Raw genomic sequence first — 24,398 nt, 5'->3', positions numbered from 1 at the left:
TCCTTGTAGATCTGTGTACATCTTCTGGTAGGTGTCTCGGCATTCGGTAGCTGTATATCCATCCGAGTCACTCCGCTGGAGTTCGAGTATTATTTTGTTATGTATAGATGAACTTAAATGTAAATTTTAAAAGAGTAATGCCAGTACGAGTTGGAAATGTATATCACTATTTTGACTCAAAGTCATGAAATAGGACTTAGTGATAATAAATAGAATCATAAGTAAGATAAACAATTGGCTTGCTTGGGTTTAGTGGATTACGTCCATTGGATCCATGCGCCGGTCATGACTCGAAATTTGGGTCGTGACACGCCTTGTGCGTTTAGGGAGTGCACATGAGCTGAGTAAGGCGGTGGTGGTGTACATGTATATATATGTGCTACAGACAAGTTATGAAAATAAAAATGTGAGTGTACTATGTGCTATAGAATGCCTTTCCGCTGCAGCGAGAAACCCTCTGTTTTGCTTGTCTTGATTGGATATTTACTGTAGTTTTCACTCTTTTCAACTCCATTGTGGATTATAAATCCTTCACCTTAAGGGATTAAATAATCAAGGGTTGAGTTAAAGTTTTACAAGAAATTAAACTAAATTGTATTATTTTTAAAATAAGTGCATTGTGTTTTCAAAATCTTTCTGTATCGTTTGCTTGTTCCCTTCTTAAGTTCACTCATTGAGTTTATACTCATTATTTTCAACTTCATGTTTTAGTTTTCAGATTTGTAGGTAGTTGGATTCCTAGGCTGATGGGCTTCCTCTTATCTATTTTTTGGTAGGTGACCTAGAGTCACTCTACTGACGATCAAGGTCTTTGTATATGCACATATATGTTTAATGTGAATTGTTAAGATACATTTGACAAACTATCTATGTATATTTTAATGTATGATGCCAGTGCGAGTATTTACTTGGGTTCTACAAATTGTCTTCGAAGAAATTAGCATTTGAACACTATTAAGCATAGATCTTAAAGAAATATGAATAATAGATGGACTAATCTACAGATTCATATAGGAAGGCTTGCTTGGGCTTAGTGGGCTGTGCCTATTTGGTCTTTGCGCCGGTCATGGCTTGGGATTGGGCTGTGACAAAGGTGGCATCAGAGCTTTAGGTTTTGTTGAATTCTAGGGATTCTTGTGTTGTCAGTGGAGTTGTGGGAGTCTATGTAGAATCTTATCCTTGGATTGTGGGTGTGCAACGCAACTTAAGGATGAGAGGCTACATAGACCCTAATTTTGTAGAAAACCTACCTATTCCTATGATATATAAATGGCTAAGCAATTGATGCTTGGTTGCATATAGGTTTGGAGGTGCGCCTATTGCACACTCTATATCTAGAAGCGACGGTAGTATGGATGCCCTTCATAGTACTAACGAAGGATCGTTAGATTCCACTGCTAGGAGCCAATGGCACCCTAATCTACGTAGTCCGAAAAGTGGCCTATCTTGGATTCTTATTACATGGATTCCACCAGAATAGGAAGAATGGTTTCGTAATAAGGAAAGCTTTGAGAGTAGTGAGAGCCTTGAAAGTGAGGATAGCTTTGACATTCAAGAAGCTGTAAGAAAGTTCCTTTTGGAAAGGTTTGAGGAATGGCATAAGAAAAAGATGAAAGTGGCAATTGTAAAAGGAGATATTTGTCCTAGGAAGGTGTCAGCTATCCTAGACTTTCCCCCAAGTTGTGGGAGAGGTGCTATGCCTTTGAGTAGGGAAGAATGCATAAGAATACAACAAGCTTGGATTAAGGCTAAAATGGAGAAATCTCAGGAGGTAAAAGAGGACCCAGAAGAGGATCCATCAATGTGCTCGGAGCAAGGCGACGATGATCTTAAAGACACTTAATATTTTCGTTGAACTTTGTCTTACTTTAAGTATGGGTAATGCAGTGTAAACTAGGTAGTAGTAGTTGTCTGTACATAGAACTTAAGAGTTTGGATTTTATTTTCGTGTGACTCAAATGGATTATGAAGTAGCTGTTTAAATGACTTGGTGCATATGGGAATCTTTTGGTATAACAGAGGTGGACTAACAATATAATTATTGAGGAAGGATATACACCCTAGTGGCGTGATTAGCCACCTTAGGCAATTATTGAAGGTTCACATAGAAAGTCATTAACGATTCAAGCAACTACAGGACCTGACGATAAATATGTTTTGCAATAGTATGAAATGGTTACCAATAAACGTGATAGACTTTTGAATGGTAACCCTAGATTTTTGACAAGGTACAAAATGCCATTTGAATTGATAGCATTTATTAGAAATTATCATTTATCATGGCATGTGGGTTTTTGTAATGATTCCAAATGCAAGGATAAATAAATAAAGTTCTAGTTTATGGGGCAAATTGAATCAAAGAAGTTGATTTTTTAGTAGACACATTGAACTAGGGGACTATGTTATAATAAGCAGGTTCAATGTGTTGTAACTGCATAGGATATCATGAGAAAACGTGGTAAGGTAAGTAATCCATCACGGAAATATGAAAATTGAAATCTCAATTGCAGTTACAATTCGAAAGGATATGAGAGAAATGAATGAGGCTATAGGTGGCACTTTGCATGGTTAACAAGATTAAGTCAAGGATTGTAAAATTTAAGTATGGAGGGAACTACAAAATGATGCCATGACATTATAAGATGATAATTTGGTGCAAATATAAACCAATTGAGGTAAAATATGGAACTTGGAAAAGGTGAATTCTTGATTTAATAAGGATTATTAGTATAAAGTGTGGAAAAAGATGAACTATTTTCCTGATCATTTGTACTGAAAGTCAATGAACTCTCTAAGATACGAGACAAAAAAGACAATTAATTATGAATAGTATGAATTGTGGGATGCCATAAATAATGAATAATTATGTGTGTAGTGATATATATATATATATATTGTGAATTCATTACACCATATGGAAAAGATGTCCTAAGGTGGGACTTAGTGATTAATGATAAGTGTTAAAGATAATATGAGTTGAAAGTATTAACTTGGCTTAGTGCATATAACAAGTAAAGAGAAAATACACATGCTTATGGAAATTGTGGTAAGAGCTTAAAGGAAAGCCATATGGTTGAGAAGGTTGGAAGTAGTAACTTTGAAAGAAGAAGAACTTCCTTGTGGAAGAAGTTTTCAACAGTTGCACCGTCGCAACACTAACTGTCTAGTGCCACGACGCTAGGAACATCTCGTGTATTGAACGTATGAGCAAGGGGTTGTAACCCATTCCTTGGGAACTCTCGCATGTAAACAGTGGCGAAGCATGAGTCTCTATCCAAGGGCTTATAGAGGAAAAGGCTATACAAGAAGGTGGAGTGGCCCTATGAGTGCTCTGATAGGTACCCTTTGTTGTTATTCGCAAAGGAGGAAAGGGCTACCCAAAGAGGTGGAGTTACCCTTAGTGACAAAGTTGGTATCCAAGACCTTGATATTGAGCATTATTACCCGAAGATTTAAATGATTGGAGAATGATACATGAATTGAAAAGTTACTTTATTACCTTCTATATAATGGCATGTAAGTAAAAGGGAGGAAGGAAAGTCCTTAACATAAGCTACGAAGTAAAGAATTAAGAGGAATACTAGGTTGATTAAAGATGGTTAATAGTACTTTGGAATATTTTACATGCATGATGAGGTAATGTGGCATTTGGAATTGTCAAGGAGCCTAATGGCTAAACCATGGGTTACGTGGTCACGTGATGTGAGTTTGAAAATGGATATTGGTAGTGATATTGAGAGGTACTTAAGTAAAATCCTATTTCAAGTTATGTAATTACCAGCATTAACTATGTAGATGCAAAAAGGAAAATAATGGCACATTGATGTAAAGGAATAGTACGAGAAGATTGAAAGTAATCCCAATAATGAAGCTGGTTAATGAGAATTCCCTAATGTGGAAATTGGAATTCAAAAAAATGCAAGATGTGCACATGACTCCCATGAATCTAAATCTTAAGTGACTAACTAATATCGGGATGAACAAGGACATATATGATGGAAGTATAAATGGTAAATAAGAAACGAAGATGACTCTTAAGAATTGTGATATTGCATAAGAGGCAAGGATGAATTAAAGGAAACCTTTGAAAGATCAATAAGATCGTAAAGCATACGTGGATACAGATTGTAATTGGATGAAATGATATTTAACGATTGAATGTGGTTAATGACATTGTGATACAAGGATATATAATATGATGAAACTTATGTATATGGTTGGAAATGATAAGAGAAAAGCTTACGTTTGTTAGTACATAAAGTTGTGCATCGGCATAATGTGAGTGCATGTGGATGATATGAGGGATAAATTATGACAGAATGTAAGCTGAATGATAACTTAAATGTCCAAAGGGTAATTTGGGAATTGATTATATTTGAATGTTTGTGGACTAAGTATGATCTGTGGATATGAAATGGAAGGATAAACTAGACATGTCAAAGTTGAGGAAAGTAAAAAGTGTTTCTTATACATGGTAATGGATATTGACATTTAATAGACATATATATAAGTATATGAGGAGTTACTCGTGTCATCAGTGGGAATAAAGATTCATTTTTAGTGATTTAAGAATTAAACACAGTATGCTTGATGAGTTGCATAGGTAGTACAATAATAAGATATACCATTAGAAATTAAGCAATATGGATAGAAGGAGAATCCTAAGAGTAATAGCCAAAAAAAATAATATGGTCGAGATGGAAGAGTAAAGGAAGTGTTATCTCATAGTTATGCTAAGCTTTCTATGTGGCAATAGAGCTGCAGATGGAGAATAAACGGTGATAGTATTATAATGTGAGTATTTGAAGGAATTGAGTAAGACAGATAAAAATCTAATTTTGTTAAGGATGGTCAAAAAGTTTTAAGTCATAATGATGATGATATATTTTAAGACATGAAAGACTAGAATTAGTGAAAAGAATTTGATGATGAATGGCTGAAGTACTATTAAAGATAAAGATTTACGAGTGAGTTGCCTTCTATACGATTTGGATTGCATTGAATTAAGGATAATGCAGAAGCATGAATCTTGGAATGCATAATGTAACGGAAAAACTAAGAAGATTTAAAGCGCCTATAACCAAAGTAAACATAAAGTATTTGAGAATAATTCAAGGCATTAACCATCCCGAACGTTCAGAGTACGTACAAAAATGAATATGGCATGTTTTTAATTTTGTAAGCTATATAATAGTGTATGGGATAAGATGGATGAATGTTAGAAAGTTCGACAAGGAGTGAAGTAATAAGATGGTGATTGGTTATACATAAGTAAGTATAATATGTGATCAAAATAGGTATGATTCAGATGGAGTTATGGTTCAAATTTAATGATAGTGATAAGGGCATACTCAGTGTCTTAATATAAGAGATAATGATTGTAAAGGGTGCTACTGATCTAACTCTAGAAGATGATAATAGACATAAGTGAAATATTCTAGTCGAACTGGAGGTGAACGAAATGAATAAATCAAAATTCCCTATAAAGGGAAGAACGGAATAAGATCATAGAGTGAGATTGATAACCCAACACCAACGTGAATTCAAGGATGAATTCTATTTACGTGTGGAAGACTATAATACCCCATGCTTTAATATGGTGCCTAATTGTGAAACCCCGACCTCCATAGATGCATAACTAGAGGTAGACTGTTGAGTGTATTAAATTCACATATTTAATGGGAGATTAAATACCTAATTAGCCTAAGTTGGACTAGATTTAGGATTGAATTTAAGTATTTTTATCTATTTTATTAGTTTAGTTTTAATTTATGTTTAAATATTAATTTTGAGTTAATGATGCTAGTTTTATGTTATTTATAATTATTTTATGTTTTTATAGCTATAGTATCAAAAATAATTTCAATTGGTGAAGAAAGGTGCATAATTAACTATTGCTCTATTTGCATATGTTTCAGTTTTTCAAGAACATCTCCCACTACAGAATTCCAAATGACATGATTTTTTAACCATAGAAATCAAAGAGGCAGAGCTACAACTTTTATGTTTATTACATTGCCCAGTTCTGATTAGAAAGTGGTCAAAATCTTTATCAAAGTGAAGGCATTGCACCAAAAGAACAAAACAGGGGCTTTTTTGTAAATTCTATGAAACTTTGATTGACTTTAGGATGAATATCTCATTTCTTTCAGCACCTTCACCTCACTTCCAACAGCTTCTTCTTCTTCTCCCCATTCTTTTCCCTCACTAAACATTTTCCCGTTTTCATGGAAAAGAAACCTTAAAGCCTCCATAACTTTCTCGAATTAACTCCGATTCTCATGCTTTTGTACACTTTTTCATAGGGTTTTTCATACTCTTTCACTTTTACACCTCAAGAACCCTCAAAAGCTCTTCCTCTGCAGTTTCTCTCACTAGTTGAACATTTTGAGAGAGAGAGAGATAGACTTTCCTTGATAGCTTGAAGAACTCTTGAAAAGAATTCCACTATAAAGCCATTAAGGTGAATGATGCGTTAGATTTGATTTTTGAGTTGTTGATGATGGCCAATAATTAGGTTTGTGGGCTGATTTATTGTTGAAGGTTATTTAATCATGTCTAGTGTGAACAATGACTACTTAAATTGTATTTGGAAGCTAGTTAGGAATAACTAGTAAAACTTGATTTAGGAAACAACTTTTGGAATAGTATTTATGTAAATTGAGTTGGTGTGATGCTATTGTGTGTGATAGGTTCCAACGAGACTCCACATCTCCATTTGGAGCATTAGACGCAGTTAGAGTCAATCAAAGCATCAACAAAAACACCATGAGTAAACTTGCATTAAAATGTTTTGGAATAAATGATTATAGGCTTGATTAAACTACTTGAAATATTTTATTTATTTTTCTTTAAAATTTGAATGGGAACAAGCACTTGATGAAACGTTTTTATATTGTGAAATATGAATGTGATGATCTCATGTGTTCCTATATTATGTGGATATGTGTGTTATGCTTTTAGTGATAATGCTGTATGATAGCTATAACTCTGCACATGTAGTGTGGGAGTGCATGTGACGGTGCTGGTGGGGTGCGGTGTGGGAGTGCACATGCCGATAATGATGTGGGTGGGAGTGCATGTGATGATATTGAAATGTGCATGTAGAGAGTGCACATGATGATATTGAAATGTGCGTGTAGAGAGTGCACATGATAATATTACCTTGTGCGTGTAGGGAGTTCACATGAGCTGAGTAAGGCGGCGATGGTGTACATATATATATATATATATATGCTACAGACAAGTTATGAAAATAAAAATGTGAGTGTACTATATGCTATACAATGCCTTTCCGCTACAGCCAAAAACCCTCTGTTTTGCTTGTCTTCATTGGATATTTGTTGTAGTTTTCACTCTTTTCAACTCCATTGTGGATTATAAATCCTTCATCTTAAGGGATTAAATAATCAAGGGTTGAGTTAAAGGCTTTACAAGAAATTAAACTATATTATATTGTTTTTAAAATAAGTGCATCGTGTTTTCAAAATCTTTTTGTATTGTTTGCTTGTTCCCTTCTTAAGTTCACTCACTGAGTTTATACTCATTATTTTTCAACTTCATGTTTTAGTTTTCAGGTTTGAAGGTAGTTGGATTCCTAGGCTGAGGTGCTTCCTCTTATCTATTTTTCGGTAAGTCACCCAAAGTCACTCCGCTGATGTTCATGGTCTTTGTATATGCACATATATGTTTAGTGTGAATTGTTAAGATACATTTGACAAACTATCTATGTATATTTTAATTTATGATGCCAGTGCGAGTATTTACTTGGGTTATACGAATTGTCTTTAAAGAAATTAGCATTTGAACACTATTACGTATAGATCTTAAAGAAATATGAATGATAGATGGACTAATGTACAGATTCATATAGGAAGGCTTGCTTGGGTCTAGTGGGCTGTACCTATTGGGTCCTTGCACGGGTCATGGCCTGGGATTGGGTTGTGACACTTTTATTTTGAGATTTTTATTTTCGAACAGCACCACACCAATGATTGATTTCTTGACAAAAAAAATTTATCACTTGTTCTTCAAGAATATTCTCAACTTGATCCTTTAGTGGACAAAGTGTGGAATGCTAGACTGCAAGATGGCAACCGATTTTGTCTCTCTTTTCTTCTTAAAAATTAAGGGCTATTTTTCTTTCAAAAAATTCAGCCAAGAATGCGAGAGAGGAAGAGAGATATGGCAAAGTTAGGAGGAAGAGGAAGGAAGTGACAGTTGAAACTTTTTCTAGAAAAGTACATACGTTTTTTTTCTTCCCATCTCTTCTCTTTTTATTAAAACTTCTACCTCAAAGGTTTAATCAATATCAAAAACCTTTGAATCAATCTTGACCATCCATTTAGAATTATGGAAGCATCAAACATGCTCCATAATTATCAAAATTAAAATTAAAGACTAAATAATTTAATTCTTTAATTTTACATTTAGAAATCTTNATGCTCCATAATTATCAAAATTAAAATTAAAGACTAAATAATTTAATTCTTTAATTATCATTTAGAAATCTTGATAAAATAAAACTCCTTGTTGAATAATAACTCTTATTTTATTATTATCCATCTTTATTTAAAAAGAATTAATTATAAATAAAAGGGTGATAGTCAAATATAGAGTTTCCTTTTGTCAACATGGATGTCTAGATTCATTTTACAAGAATCCTCCGAACATTATCTTAATTTAAGATAACTCTTGTCATTAATTAAGACAAAAATATTTTAACTTGTCTAAATTAAGATAAACATGTTAAAGCTGCTACTTTTGTATACAATTTAATTAATCAAATAAAACATGTATTCCAACTTAAACAAGTTGAATTCTATGAAGTTAATTGGGGAATCTATGTGCACATAGATATTCCAAGCTCCAAAAAACTTAAGCTTATTCTTAATCGCTTTAAAAATAATTCAAGCTTATTAACCATGAAATCACTCCACCATAGATTCATGGTTGCACTCTTGGATTGCCTATAATTACAAGAAATAATTCAATACTTGATATTAATTATTAGTTGTCCAATTGCAAACCTTATATTATGAACCCTCATAACCATTCAATGACAAGAGATGAAATTACCGTTTTACCCTTTATGTCAATTTTCCCCTTATCCAATCAGTGATTCAATACTATAGATCTAATCTTTTTAGTATCTAGATGTGATGAGTATCTAATTCATCAATTCATTAGGTCCAAATTAATCACTAATCTTCCTAAAATCATTAGAAACGATGTTAATGCTGTGAACTCCATTATTTGGATATATGTTCCTAGATGTTCATCTCGATTATAATCCTAATATATGGAGTCTAGATCAACACTTTATGATGATCATGCTCATGGTATATCAAAGATTACAAGGACATTAAACATGAGTCCACTATCCATTAGGATATCGATTTTACTATAAGCAAATGCATAAGTGTGAGATTAAGATTTAAGTAATGGTTAAACTTAAATTTGATTCTCACATGATTCCAGTTCATGTTATAGTGTCATTACTTGAAATCAACCATTTCGATGATTTAAGACTCATCATTCCCTTGTAGTGAATCACATTCATTTCGTTGGGAATAATATGGACACTACAGCCTTAACACAATAAAGTGACCAGCTTTATTATATGGCTATGAACAATTTTAAGATTCAATTAAAATACATGTCTCTTATGTATGACTCTTAATACAAATGTATTTTAATATCTCAATAGAATCATGCTACCTTAATAACTAGTAATGAATGCTTACTTAAAACAAACTCTTCGTCTTTTGATTAAAATGCACTTTCATTACAAATAAATTAAATGAAATTAAACATGAGAATATACTTGCTTTCCAAGGCACCATATTCTCAAAATTCTTGATAGCAAGGTGCAACTAAGTCATAATAGCATAAGTATGGTGAAGGCTTCAATCATACATGCTATAGTAATTTAAAGATAACTTGAGTTGAAAAAGTCCAATTGATCTGATTTTTGATCCATTGGAAAGCTAAAAGCGTGGGCTACGACTTTAATATTTACTAGTTTTCCCAATTCAAATCAGATCAAGGTGAAAATCACATCTGAAAATAATAGAAAAATGTAGTTCTACACAAGGCAGCATGGCAACTTAGGCTACGACGCTAAAGAAGATACAACTGTAGTGTTAGGAGAATCGTGGCTATGGTGTTGAGCTAGTGAGGAGCATCATACAAATGGCCAAGAGCAAACTACTGTGGTGTCAAAAAAGTAGCACCGCGGTGCCACCAAGGCGTGTCCTGGTGCCGCGGCGCCACCACGATTTCCAAATGTAAACTTTTGATGGAAAATTGGAAAGTTGAGCACCTTGCACATATTTAAGAGGCTTTTTCAGAGCATTCAAAGGGGAGGACGACAACAACTATTTTGAAGAGTTGAAGCTAAGAATCAAGCAAGCATTCAAAATCAATTAAGAAAGATTCGAGATTTACTAAGATTGAACATTACTTTATTTCTCTCTTTTGTATTATTATTATATTCTTGTTTTGAATTCATGGCTAAATTTTTTTGGATAATGTTTTATTTAGATATCATGAATTAATTTGCTTTTCTAGGATTATGGTGGATTTTAACATATTGTCAAACTCTGCTTTGTAAAATAATTATAATGTCATTCACATGCTCGATAAAATGTTTGTATATTTAAGAAGTTCGAGAAATTGTTAAAAGATGATATTGCCCCTAATGGTACTATTGAGTCGATTAAGCCTCGAACTAGTTCAAATAGGAATTTTAAGGTAAAATTAAGAGTTTCACAGTTCAGGGATGACTCAAAATGGTAATTCGGAGTTCGAGGATCAATTCGGAGTCAAATCGGAATTTTCACTATCTAGGGGCACAATCATAATTTTTCCACCCACAGATAAATTTTGAGATTTTGAGAGAATTTAGATCACATTTGACAAATTGCAGAATGGTATGAGTATAAGGGATGAAAAATATGTCTATGGGCAATTTTTCAATTTTTAGGGTAAAAACTTAATTTTTCACTTTACAGGGGCAAAAGTGTAATTTATAAAAATTTGCTCCACCAAAACTTTAGAAAAGTCTAGAAATTTCATGGAAGACATGGATAAGTGAAGAGGATTGAGTGGTAGAAAAAGAAAGTCAAAAAGATGGCTAGAAAAAAATAAAATAATAAAATATTCAAAAGGTAAATAAAATAATAATATTTTATTAAGCCTATTAAAAGGCTTGAAAGTTCCAGAATTCTTCATTTGGAGGGTCAGCCAAAACCAGCAGGAGAGAGAGAGAAATAAGAACAAACTCTAGAGTGAGAAAATTCAAAGAAAAAGTGTGATTTTTCAAGGAATCAAGTGTTTAAAGGTATGATTTTTCAAGCTTAGCTTAAGATTTATCATTTCCATGCATTTCTCCTTATTTTCCATGGTTAAATTATGTGTTTTGATGATGGATTCAAATATGATCATATGGGTTTAGAGAGAGAAAGTTGTTAGATTAATTTGATTTTGAACTATGTTAGTGTTTAGTGTTAGTTTAGCATGTTTATGAGTAAAACAACAAGAAAAATATTCATTTTCTCCATGAATTTCTCTAGGCCGAATCTAGCCAATGGTGTGTGAGGATGAGGTTGACTTTATTTTAAGAGAATTAGATGGAAAAATGATGAATTATGAGGTTGGAAATTAAATGGGAATTTTTGGTGCAAAAAAATTGAAATTTTTACCCACTAAGGGTAAAAGCGTAATTTGTGGTCCGAACTGATAAATTGGACCACATTCACAGTCATTGAGGTATTGTGGATATAATTGGATAATTGAAATTGAAATGGATGGAATTGGAGTTGAATTGGAGATTTTAGAAATTTACACCGTGTATAGGCGAGTTAGGTCGGACACTGTGATTAAGCGATTGTCCAAACATTTCACACCCTATCTAGTGCATACGCATGGATAAGAGCCTGAAATAATATATATTGATTTGACACAAATTATTGAATTTTTTGTGTCATGTATTGTGGATAGGTGGTGAGCTATCTGATACGGGTAAAAGACTACACCCGAGGATCGAGAATAGGAGTATATCTACTCCTAGTACAGTGAGTAAACTTACTATCGTCTTAATTATCTAGAGTAGATTTATTTAATTGTGTGATTTTATGGAAAAATGGTTTAATTGGAAAATTATTGTGTTTTATGGGAAAATGGGATTTTATAAAATAATTTTATAAAATTTTTGAAAATTTAATAATGATTTCAAAAATAGAGTAATTGGAGACCTATACTATGATTGTGTTGTTTATCCATAATTTTACATTAAATGGCTTATGATAAATGTGGGTATGATTGGTTATTTTTATGATTTAAAGAATATGTGAACTGCTTTGATTTGCCATGAATGTGTTAAGTGAGCCATGTCATACTATTGTGATTTTATTGGTTGGTGGATTATAAAGTGGGCACTGCAGTGACGGGGGTTCCGTGGGCCAGCCTAATTAGAGGGGCACGGTTCCCAATTATTGAGCTTACCTCGATTGGAGAGGCGCGTAGAATAACTCTCGAGGTAGGATTTGAGTACACTTCACGCTGGCCACCACGTGAAATTGGGACTCAGCCAACGCCAAGGAACGGCTGTGTTGTCAGAGGTGAAATGTATTTGTGTGTGTGACAATAAATAGCCTTGGCGGTCTCGGTAAGATGCCTTCGCGGGGTATCCCCGAGAATTGATTTTTGGCAAGGGCTAAGTTTTTGAAAAGTACATAAGCCATGTTGAGTAATTGGATGAAATCCAATTATTTATATGGGTTGGGATGAATTATTTTAATTGTCTCCTATTACTCGGCTTTAGATTATTTTGATGATGTCTGTCTACTCACTGGGATTTTATAATCTCATCCCTTCTTCTTATACATTTTTCAAGCTCAAAATACGCAGTAGACTGTCAATTGCATCGATAAGTAAATTTCAGAGTTGCATCCTAGAAAGCAAGGTTATAAACTTAAACCTTCTCAGTTATTTGGTGGCCCACGTGTCATTGTAATTTCAATTGCATACTCCAGTTTTCTATATTACAGTATGTATAAATTGATTTTGTTTTTATGTGCAGAAAATTAATTTTTGATGTTTCAAAAATATATATATATATTGTTTTACATTAAAATAGATCATTTTAATTAATATTTTTATTTTATTTTATTATTAAAAAAAAGAAAGAAAGAGAGAGGAATGGAAAAACTGGTACAAAAGCCTTGCGAGGTCTCAAAAGGCATTCGGGGGAAGAATGTTTGTCGAGGCTCCGCGACGGTTGTCACGGGCTCGATGGGAGTTCCGGGTCGTGACACATATAGTCTAAATACTTGTTTTTCTGTTATTTATCATGAATGGGTATCATTTTACTTATTCAAAAGTGTTCTTAAGGCTTTTAATTGCCTGATCAACAATTAATTGATTTGTGAATCTAATTGAAACTCAACAGAGAGATTTTAGGTTGGACTAAGATTTGAATAGTGTATGTTCACGTCAATTAGATGATCAGATTCGCTATTTAGGTAGACATATGCTAATTGTCATACATAGCCAAGTTAGGACACTTGCTAATGAACTTAATTTAATTGATTCCGATAGACATATAGTGAACTAATTAAGTTAGGTATTTGTGCACGTATCTCGATGGAAACTTGCTCATAGCTTTGGATTCTAGGTTAATAAAATCACCCAGGAAAGTTAAATTACAAGAAAAGCTGGTATTAGATGAAATGTTGAATGAACCAATAATCCTAGGTCTCTTTAATATACTGCTTCTCTCAAAATATTTAAATTTTGCTAGTTAATTGAGTGTTTATTTTTAATTTTGTCTTTGATTAGCTTTTCAATTTTTGGTTAGCTTGAATAAGATTAATTTGTTATATAATTTTAGTACTTAGTGAAACTTTAGAAACAAATCCTTATGGGAACGATAATCTAGACTTAATATCTATATTACTTGTTCGATACATATACTTGCATGTGCAAAATCGACAACAACCTATGCAAGTATACGCATCGAACAGATAGTATTTAGCAAGTAGAGTATCGATCCCACAAAGAATTGATCTAGAATATTACTAAGTACTAAAATTAAAATAATTTAGTTTTATTCAAACGATCAAAATTTGGATAACTAATTTAATTAAAAATTAATCAACTAAAACTAAAACTAAACTAATTAACATTAATTAAAAATCTAAGAAAAAATATAATTGAATAAAAATTAAATTAGAAAAGTTTATAATTACAATATCCCTCACACTTCATTTCAATCTTACCTCTTTCTCTTAACTTATTCCAATGGGTTAAATTGCTACCCTATAGTTCTCAATTATTTATAATGCTTTCCTGAATCTCTTATAAAAATATCTATTTTAATCAAAACACTATATTTCTATATGAATTGAAATTCAAATAGACTCATTAAGTTCAGGCTCTAATCTAGCTACATACGGCATATAGGTATATTCTTGTCCTAAACACAAATCACTTTATTCATTCAATGAAATAAATATGATCATATGTTATTCCAATTTTATTCTACACTAAACTCCCTTTCCTAAGTTTGTTTAGGTTCCTAGATCAATATAATTGGTGGCCAGTCAGTTAAAAGCATTAAGAACAACTTGGAATAAACAATTAAATCCCATTGAAAATAACCTAGAAAGAGATTAAAAATTTAAACTACATGTGAGTTCAATTGCAATCCTAGAAAAAGAAATCTAGCTAGTCATAATTGAAATAAAAACTAAAAGCATATGAAGTTTAGCCATTAAGAGTAATCAAGAATAATAAAAGCTAAGGAAGAAAATAAATAAATATTTGCAACCTTGATCTTTCAATCTTTAGCCTTAACTTTTAGTTTCTTGAATCTCTCTTAGGGTATCTCCTCAATGTGTCTATGTGTATGTATGTGTGGCTAACTTTTCCTTAAGCTAACTATTTATAATCTAACTTGACCTAATTTTACTTGAACTAAACTATTTTAGCCTAAAGACTCTTAATTTGGGCTTAGAATAAGTGTAGAGCCCAATAGGGAAATAGTCAGCTCATAGCTTGCTCTTTTCCACCTTATTTCTTCAATTTTTCCAGCCTAACGCCACGGCACACCCCATATAAGTTACAGCGCTCCTTTTGCTTCATGCTTTCTTTTTATCAACTACTGCACTCGGTCAACTTTGATTGTGATTTTCTCTATCTTTGAAGAAGAACTAGGCAAATTCATCCATGAAAATTGTAGATTTGTCTCTTAACATTCCAATGGTATAAGAATCACGTTATTTGAAATTCTGGAGCAAGAATTATGCTCAAAATACAACAACATATACAAATAGCGTCTAGATTCCTTAAACACCTTTCTTTACCTAATTAAGCACTATTCTTTTAGAATCTTACAAAATATAAAGACTAATAAATAATAACTAAACAAAGATAAATAAAATTAAAATGAAAATAACTTAATAAACATAAACTAATTACAAAAATAACAAAATTCGAACCTAAATTCAAGAACTTAACTAGCTTTTAAAAACAATTTGAGATAAAAATAATTCTATTTTATAGAATTATCAATTACCTAAAGTCTCTTCAACCTCAATTTGCCACCCTTAACCATTTTGAGAAACTTTAAACCCCTCTCAAGGTTTCATTCTCTTAGGAACTCCATTTTTTAAAATTTAAGCTTGGTTTTAGTCAGTTTCAGATTTTAGAAAACACAAAAGCAAAGATTCTAGCTTTTAAATCCATTGCATTTGGTTTCAAACTTCTGATTTATGCTTTTTCAACATATTTCTGTTTCTTTCTTCAAAGGTTTTCAACAAATGAATGATAGCCCATCTCATAGAATGTGTAAGAATGGATGGATAGATTCCCACCATTATAAGAAAGTAAGAATCATTGGTTAAATGCCCACTAATGAAATCACATTATGAATAAGTTGTTAGTATACGTCCTTATTAGTGAAGGCTACTAAATTAAATGAGCATGATGCTTATGATTTATTGATGTGTAAAAATGTATGTGAGCATGAAGGCCAAAATGTGGGTACAAACCAAGCTCCCTTGATTTGAAAACCAAAGCCAATTAGGAGTAGTCTTTTAGGTTAGCATTCTTGTTCTTGTTGATTTTCTTGGTTCTAGGTGTTAACATGGGTTTGGAAGCAAAATTTGACATGGCATGATAAACTAATGTGGCATTTTATTATTGGATGGGATTAAGGGTGTTAGATCAAGCAACCAAGAAAGGGTTGAATTAGTTTTCAAAATAAAAATTTGATCTTTCTTAAGAACCAAATTAAAGATTAAAACTTTAAGTACTAGGCTTGAAAACTAGAGTATGTGAGCTTATAAAAATAAAGTATGGAGCAAGTAAAGAGGATAAAGGAGAAGAAAATACTTAGCCATGATTTTTACAAAGTTTTGGCCCTCAAAGCCTACATCCTCTCCCTTGATAGCACAAAGAGTTTGAATCCACTAAATATTGCCTTTTCGAATCAAGTTCAAGCATAACCTTCTACAAATTGCTACCTTTTTTAGATCAAGCACAACTTTCGCAAGTTAGTTCCTTTTATGGATCAAGCACAACCTTCATAAGTCACTGGCTTTTATGAATCAAGTATAACCACACTATTTTTTCTATAAAGGTATAACTTTTCTACCTTTTGTTATCGAGGTATAACCTTACACTAGTGGATTCTAACAAAGCTTAATGCCTCAAGAGGTTGATAAGCTTTGTTACGTACAAAGGAATAAGAATGTTTAAGAGAATGTAAGCTCAAATATGAAGGCTTTTGTTTTTTTTAAGTTTGCAGTAAAGAGAAAGAGATGTCAACTTTAAGGATCTCGATTTTCTTCTTTTCTTGGAATGATTTTCTTGAGTGTTCTCTCTCTCAAGAAATATCCTTCACAAAGGTATTTATAGATCGTCAAGATTTCTTCCCTTGGATTGAGATTTGGCTTTTTTTGGGAACATTGGGACCACTAGACTCTTGCCAGTCAACCTTTAAGAATCGGTTAATGGATGTATGAGACATTAATTCGTTCATGAACCGAACTTCTCTATTTCTTGAGAATCGACCTTTCTACTATTGTTATATTGATTCTTCTTACGTTAAGTTGAGTCTAGAACTTTCAGTTTGCCAGGAATTGATCATTAGATTCCTGAGTAATCAATTGTTCTTGTTTCACTTTAAATCTGGAATATTCTGTTTTGTGAGAATCGATCATTACATATTTAAGTAATTGATTTTTCTTGTCACCTAGCTATTAAACTAAAAATTCAAAATTTTCTATTTTTGTCCTATTCTCCATCTTTTCTTCTTCAACAAGTTCCTGATTTTTGTCTTTGTAGCTTTGAGAATCAATCATTTAATACTTGTGAAGTCGATTCTTACCTTTTCAGTGATTTTCCAAATTAGTTCTGCCTTCTTAAGAATTATTGTCAATTTAATCACGCAAATATATGTATCATAACAAGTGATATAATAGTAAGTAGAGTGTCAATCCCACAAACAATTGTACCAACTTTTTCTACATAATAAAATTAACATAACCTAGTCTTATTCAAGCAACCGAATTAAACTAATTAATTAAAGCAAAACTAAAACTAAATAATAGTTAAATAATATTTGAAAGCTAATTGGCAAACTTTACTAGAAAAATTCAATAAATTAATAGCCTAGGATTACAATATCCTTAAACACTTCATCTGAATCTCCACTCTCTCTCTAAATTTACTTTAATGGATTTACTTGCTAAACTAGAGTCTTAATTTATTTATAAGTCTTTGTCAAGGCTTTTATAAAAGTATCTCTCCCAATTAATTTGCTATATGTCTATATAAATTCAACTGAAAAATGATTCATTAAGTTTGTGCTCTAATCTTGGCTACATGTGACACATAGGTATATGTCTATCCTATATGCAAATCAAATCACATAATCAACTAAGTGAATTTGAACAAATGCCATTCCATTCATGGTCAAACCTAAACTCCCTTCGTCAAGTTGTATTTATATATTCAAATCAATCTAATTGGCAATCAAGTATGTCACGACCCAATACTCCCCTCGAGCCCGTGACAACCGTCGCGGTGTCCCTATAGACACTCATTACCCAGAATATCAATTGGAACCCCACAAGGCTTTAATATCAATTTCTCATTTCCCTTGTGAGTAACTGTTGTCAAATATCATGTTCTAAAGGATTTTAAGCTATTTCCAACTTAAAACAATAAAAAATTGATTTTTGTCTCACAGGGGTATTTTGATCATTTTTTCCTAAAAATTTCTAAACCAGGTAAAAATGTAGTATGCGAGTACAAAACACATAATTCATAATTAAAAATAAGTTTAAACATCTAAAACCTTCATTTAAAATGAAATTATGATTATTTGGATATAATAAAGAAAATAAAAGAAATATTCAATAAAAATTCTATTTTCTTATAAAACAATATTTTTAGAGTTATACGTAAATAATTTTTTTAGCGTAAAAGTAAAATAAATTCATACATACTAAATACAGTAAGCCAGAGTATTTAATTTAATTTACAATAACTAGTGGGTCCCTAAATAACCGAAAGTAAGAAAGATTGTGAACCTACAGTTTGGAGGATGCAAATCCAATGATAGCCCTCGATGAAATCAGCTATCTACAGCCTATTTTGAGCCTGAAATGGGTGGAAAGGAGGGTGGTGAGATTATATAATCCCAGTGAGTAAGCAAACACCATCCAAAATATCTAAAGTCAAGTAAATGGAGACGATTAAAATATTCCATCTCAATATGAATTCATAACATAAATATTCATTTCATTTAAATAATCAACATGGCTTATGAGTATCTTAAAAGATTGGCTCCTGCCAAAATCATTCTCGAGAATACCTTGGCCGAGGCATTTAACCGAGTTCACCAAGGTTGTTAAAAATTTCGTATACACGTAAACATATTATTAGTTTGTAAAACATAGCCGTTCCTTGGCGTTAGCGGAGTTCATCATCACGAGGTGGTTCAGCGTGATGTGAACTCTAACCATACCTTAGAAGATACCCTACGCGCCTCTCCGATCGAGGTATGTATATAATCGAATTTTGTGCCCCTCTAATAGGCTGGTCCACAGAACCCGCTCACTGCAGCAAGCTAAACCCACCATACAATAAAATTTGCAATAGCATGACATGGCAATTATTTCACAATCCAGCCTCTCGAGGCTAAATACACAGTTCATATATTTCAACATAAATACCAATTCAGCGATTCATGCAAATATTGTCTTAAGCCATTCGATTCAAACCATGAATTTACAACAAATGAAAACAGTCTCCAATTACTCTATTTTCAAACCACCATTCAATTTCAAGACGATGTTATAATATCATTTCATTAAATCACATTTTAGTTACTAAACACAAAGATTTACCATTTAACTCATTTTCGATAAAATTCACAAAATCGAATAAAAAGACCACTGTAGATAATTAAAATGAAGATAAGATTACTCACTATTTCGAGAGTAGAATTTTTAGAGTATTCTGACTATCGATCCTCGGGTATAATTTCTTTACCCTTATCGGAGGATTCACCACCTAGACATAATGTACAATGAAGCAATTTACCACATTGGTGCTAAACCGTTATAAAACTATATGGATGTATGAAATGGGATGTAAATTGTTTGGATTATCATCTAAACACGGTGTTTTACACAAATTCAATTGTGTACCTAAATAAAACGGTATTGGCCTAATTCGATCTATCTCCCGATTAACTGGCCAATATGTCCAATTCAACTCCAATTAACTCCATTTTTCTTCCAATTCTCCAAACCATCAAATATAAGTCAAATAGCATAAAATTTAGTAAAATTATCTTCACATTTTCCCTTGGGAATTTCGGCCATAGTGGGTGCATCAACACTATGATTTTTCTTACTTGATTTTGTCATCGTAATTCATCATTTCCTAACCAATTCACTTGAAATAAAATCAAATCCATCATCCTCACTCTACATGGAAAATTCGGCTAATGATGGGTGATGGAAGAAAATGAATTTTTCTTGCTTGTTTTTCATGCTACACATCACTAACTAACTAAAAACACTAAAATATCTTAAAATCTAACCAAATCAAGCATCAAAACTCCTCCCCCCAATGTTCGGCCAGTAAGGGTATCCTCATGCAAACTTGATTCTCAACCATGGAAAATGAAAAAAAATGCATAGGAAAGGTAGATCACAAGCTAGAATTAAAAAATCTTACCTTTTTTCACTTGATTCTTTGAATTTTCACACTTTTTCCTTGAATTTTTCCACCTAGGTTTTGGTTCTTTCTTTTCTTCCTTTGTTCTTGCTTTGGCCGGCCATAATGAAGAGAAATAGGCTGATTTTATGCTAATTTATAAGAAAAATATTAAAAAGGAAATTGTGTGAGATGACCTTTCTTTATAAACACATTTTAAAAATAACCATCAAAATAAGTTTAACTGTTTTTACCCATATTTAATCATGACTTGACGAAAATACCCTTTAAACTATTTCAAATAAATTAAACTATTCATCATAATTTCTCCCCATTACTCCTCATCTGTGCTTTGGATTTCTCTCTCACCATCTCAGTCTCTAAAATTTTATCGATTTCTCTGTTCGGCATTCATCTATTATGCTTTCGATTTCTCTCTCCCGCATTTTCATATTTCTCTTTGTTACGCTTTCAAGACACCAAGCAATGGTTTTGACGTGCTTGGGTGGGTGGTTGACTGTTTTGAAAATTCGATTTTTAGGTATTTTGGATAAAAATAAAACTGTAAAAATAATCACAAATGTATAAAATAGCATTTAATTGAATCAATTCGAGACTTAGATACCTATAAATTCAAAATTTTCAAATTTATAAATCTAGGTTTTCAAAGAATTTTTTTTAGTCAAAGTAGGTGTTTTAGATAAAAAAATATTTGTATTTTGATTTATGAAAACATGTTAGAAACACTTTAATCTGTGCCAAATTGTCAGAGAAACAAAAAAAAAGTTGAGAGGATTTGAAGTTTTGGTTCGTAAGTAACAACAACAACATTTTAGACATTAAAGTATAACAAAATGTTTTTGAATATGTCGTGTAACAATAATATTTTTTCAACATGGCGTGTAACAACAATATTTTTTTTTCAACATGGCGTGTAACAACCTTTTTTAACCATGACGTGTAACATGGTTTTTTACATGGCGTGTAACAATAGTATTTCTTTTCAACATGGCGTGTAACAACCTAACCATAACTTGTTACAAGTTTTTGTACATGGCGTGTAACAACCTAACCATAGCTTGTCACAGGATTTTGTACTTGGCTTGTCACATATTTTTGTACATAGCGTGAAAAATAAACTAACCATGGCTTGTCACAGGTTTTTGTACATGGCATGTCACATATTTTTGTATATAGCGTGTAGCACGCTAACCACGACTTGTCACAGGTTTTTGTACATGGCGTGTAACAAGTTAACCATAGCTTGTCATAGATTTTTGTACATGGCGTGTCACATATTTTTGTACATAGCGTGTAACACACTAACCATAGCTTGTCACAGGTTTTTGTACATGGCGTGTAACATCATAGTGTGCAACTTCATTAAGGGTAATTTTGTCCAACTTGATTAAAAATAGTTAAACTTATAAATAGTGCTATTTTTAAAAACATCTTATCTTTAAGGACTATTTTTTAAAATGCCTCAATATTAAATGGATGAGAATTTGACACATATCACCATTCCATTGGTCCATGTGTCATTCTTACTCATTAAGCAATCTCTCTCCACCATATAAATTTCCTCAATTATCCATGATAATATTGGGTAAAATCTATGTACTGGACAAGTGTTGGGTTTGTAAAATTACCATTTTGCCCTTGAGGTGACAAAATGACTATTTTACCCCTATACTTGAAAAAATGTCATTTTTCACTTCTCAAACTCAAATTTTGTTCTCAATAGTCAATCTTAGTCAAAATTTTCATCCAACACTCACATCTTAACCTCGGGTGGCAAAATGACCATTTTGCCCCTAGGTCATGAAAATTTCAATTTGACTCCAAATCAGTCTTCAAACTCCGAATCACCATTTTAAATTATTCTGGGGTTTTAAAATTCTTAATTTCATCTTAAAATCTCTATTTGGACTTGTTCGAGGCTTAATTCAACTTAGTTGCACTTCTAGGTTCACTAACGACTTTTGACGATTTTTCGGGGCTTTCCAAGTATGCAAGCATATTGTCAACCACATGAATGACATGGATAATATTTTATAAGGTAGGGCTTGACAAAGTAATTACAATCATTAAACATAGAATTAGAATAAACAACTCATATTCCATTAATTGTAAGTGAAAGAGAGATAAAGAATTCAAATTACATGTCGAGTTTAATTGTAATCCTAGATAGAAAAATTAGTTCATAATGAATAATAAAAGCAAAATCCAAATAAACATAACTATAATAACAATTCAACAAAAATAAAGATGAAAAGAAAAGAACAGAAAGCTAAAGATTTGTTATATCTTCAATCTTCAATCTTTGTAGTTGCATTTTCACGCAAGTGCACGCTATCGCAAATAAGTAATATAGTAATTGTGAAACCTCGACCTTCATAAATTCGTAACTCAAGGTAGAACTTATGTTTAAAGGTTTAATTTGAGCTAATGATGCTAGTTTTACATTACTTATAATTATTTTATGTCATTATAGGTGTAGGACTAAAAAATAATTTCAATTGGTGAAGAAAGGTGCATAGTGGGTTGTTGCTCTATTTGCATATATTTTAGTTTTTCAATGATAACTACCACTACAGAAGTCCAAAAAATATGATTTTTGAACCATTAGAAAGATAAGAGGCAGGGAAACAACTTTGGTGTTTACCAAGTTACCCAGTTTTGACGGGAAGGTTGTCAAAATCCTTGTCAAAGTAAAAGTATTGTGCCAGAAGAACAAATTTGGATAGAACATTTGAGTGCTACGGCACTGGAAATTAAGAGTCACGACCCTCACCGTAATTTCCACAAATAACAAGTTTAGAGGATTTTTGAAGCTAGGACTTTTGAGGGCTACTTAAGGGACCTCTTTTAGAGGATTTTGGACCTTTTCCCAATGTCAAAAGAGTGAAAAGATTGCACAAGAAAATAAAGAAGACAAGTGGCCTTATTAAAGGCATTATTGTAATTGCATGAGAAATTAGATAAGCTTTAACTATAAAGATCTCATCTTTTCCAGCAGCTTCCACATTTCTCTAGTAACTTCTTCTTTTTCCTCATCCCATCTCACATTTTTCTCCTCTTCCATGAAAGTTTTTCTCAAGCTTCCATCACTCTCTCAAACTAACCTCAATTTTCGTTCTTTACACACCCTGTTGTAGGGTTTTTCATACTCTTTTACTCCTTCACCTTAAACAAAGCCTTAAAAGTCTTTTTTGAATACTTTTTCTCACCAGCTGAACTTTGTAGAGAGAGAAAAAAAGGTTTCATGACAGCTTGAGGACTCTTAGGAAGAAATTTCATTACCATCCACAAAGGTGAGTGATGAATTAGGATTGGTTTTAAGTTATTGATGATGGCTAGTAATTAGAGTTACGAGTTGTGTTAGTGTTACTAAAGTAGAGAAATGGAATAGCCAATCAAATGGTAATTGGAAGGTAGATAGGAGGGGCTATTGAAGCTTGAATTGGGAAACAGTTTTTGGAGTGATATTAATGTAAATTTGTCTAGCTGTGATGTTTTTGTGCGTGATAGGTTCCAACAAGGTCCCTCAGCCCCATTTGAACCATTAGGAAAGTTAGAGTCGACTAAAGGTTCAACAAGTACCGATGAGTGAACTTGCATTAAAAGGTTTTGGGATATACACATATATATTTGATTGAATCCCCTAAAATGTTTTACTTGGTTCTTTCTTCAAAACTTGCACAGGAACAAGCCCTTATGAAATGTTTTTATGTTATGAAATGGATTGTGTGATGAATTCATATGTTTCTGTATAAAGTTGATGTATATATATACTATGTCATAAATGGTACNGTTGATATATATATATATATATATATATATATATATACTATGTCATAAATGGTACCATTGTGTGACAAATGCAACCGTGCATGTGCGGGGTGAATGTGCACTTGCCAGTGATGACGGTGGTGAGGGAGATGGATGGTGATACTGCACGTGTGCACGATGTGGGGGGATGCACACGATGGCATTGACTGTGCACGATGTGGGGGGATGCACACGATGGCATTAACTGTGCACGATGTGGGGGGATGCACATGATGACTCTAGCTATGTGCACGATGTAGGGGGATGCACATGAGCTAAGTGAGATGGGGTGTCCGGTTGTGTGCACGATGTGGGGGGATGCACATGAG

The 24,398-nt window shown here is 32.7% G+C and overlaps 1 long non-coding RNA gene across 1 annotated transcript; it reads left to right on the top strand.

Moving 5' to 3' along the window:
• Positions 11,305-12,472, top strand: LOC108662562. Its single transcript, XR_001928447.1, has 3 exons — positions 11,305-11,344; positions 12,004-12,077; positions 12,435-12,472. It is a non-coding gene; the product is annotated as an uncharacterized LOC108662562 (long non-coding RNA).

This window comes from Theobroma cacao, chromosome 6 (assembly GCF_000208745.1).
Source record: "Theobroma cacao cultivar B97-61/B2 chromosome 6, Criollo_cocoa_genome_V2, whole genome shotgun sequence".
NCBI classification, from domain to species: domain Eukaryota; kingdom Viridiplantae; phylum Streptophyta; class Magnoliopsida; order Malvales; family Malvaceae; genus Theobroma; species Theobroma cacao.
The sequence above is the reverse complement of the archived record's forward strand: the minus strand, read 5'-3'. Positions and strand labels throughout refer to the sequence as shown.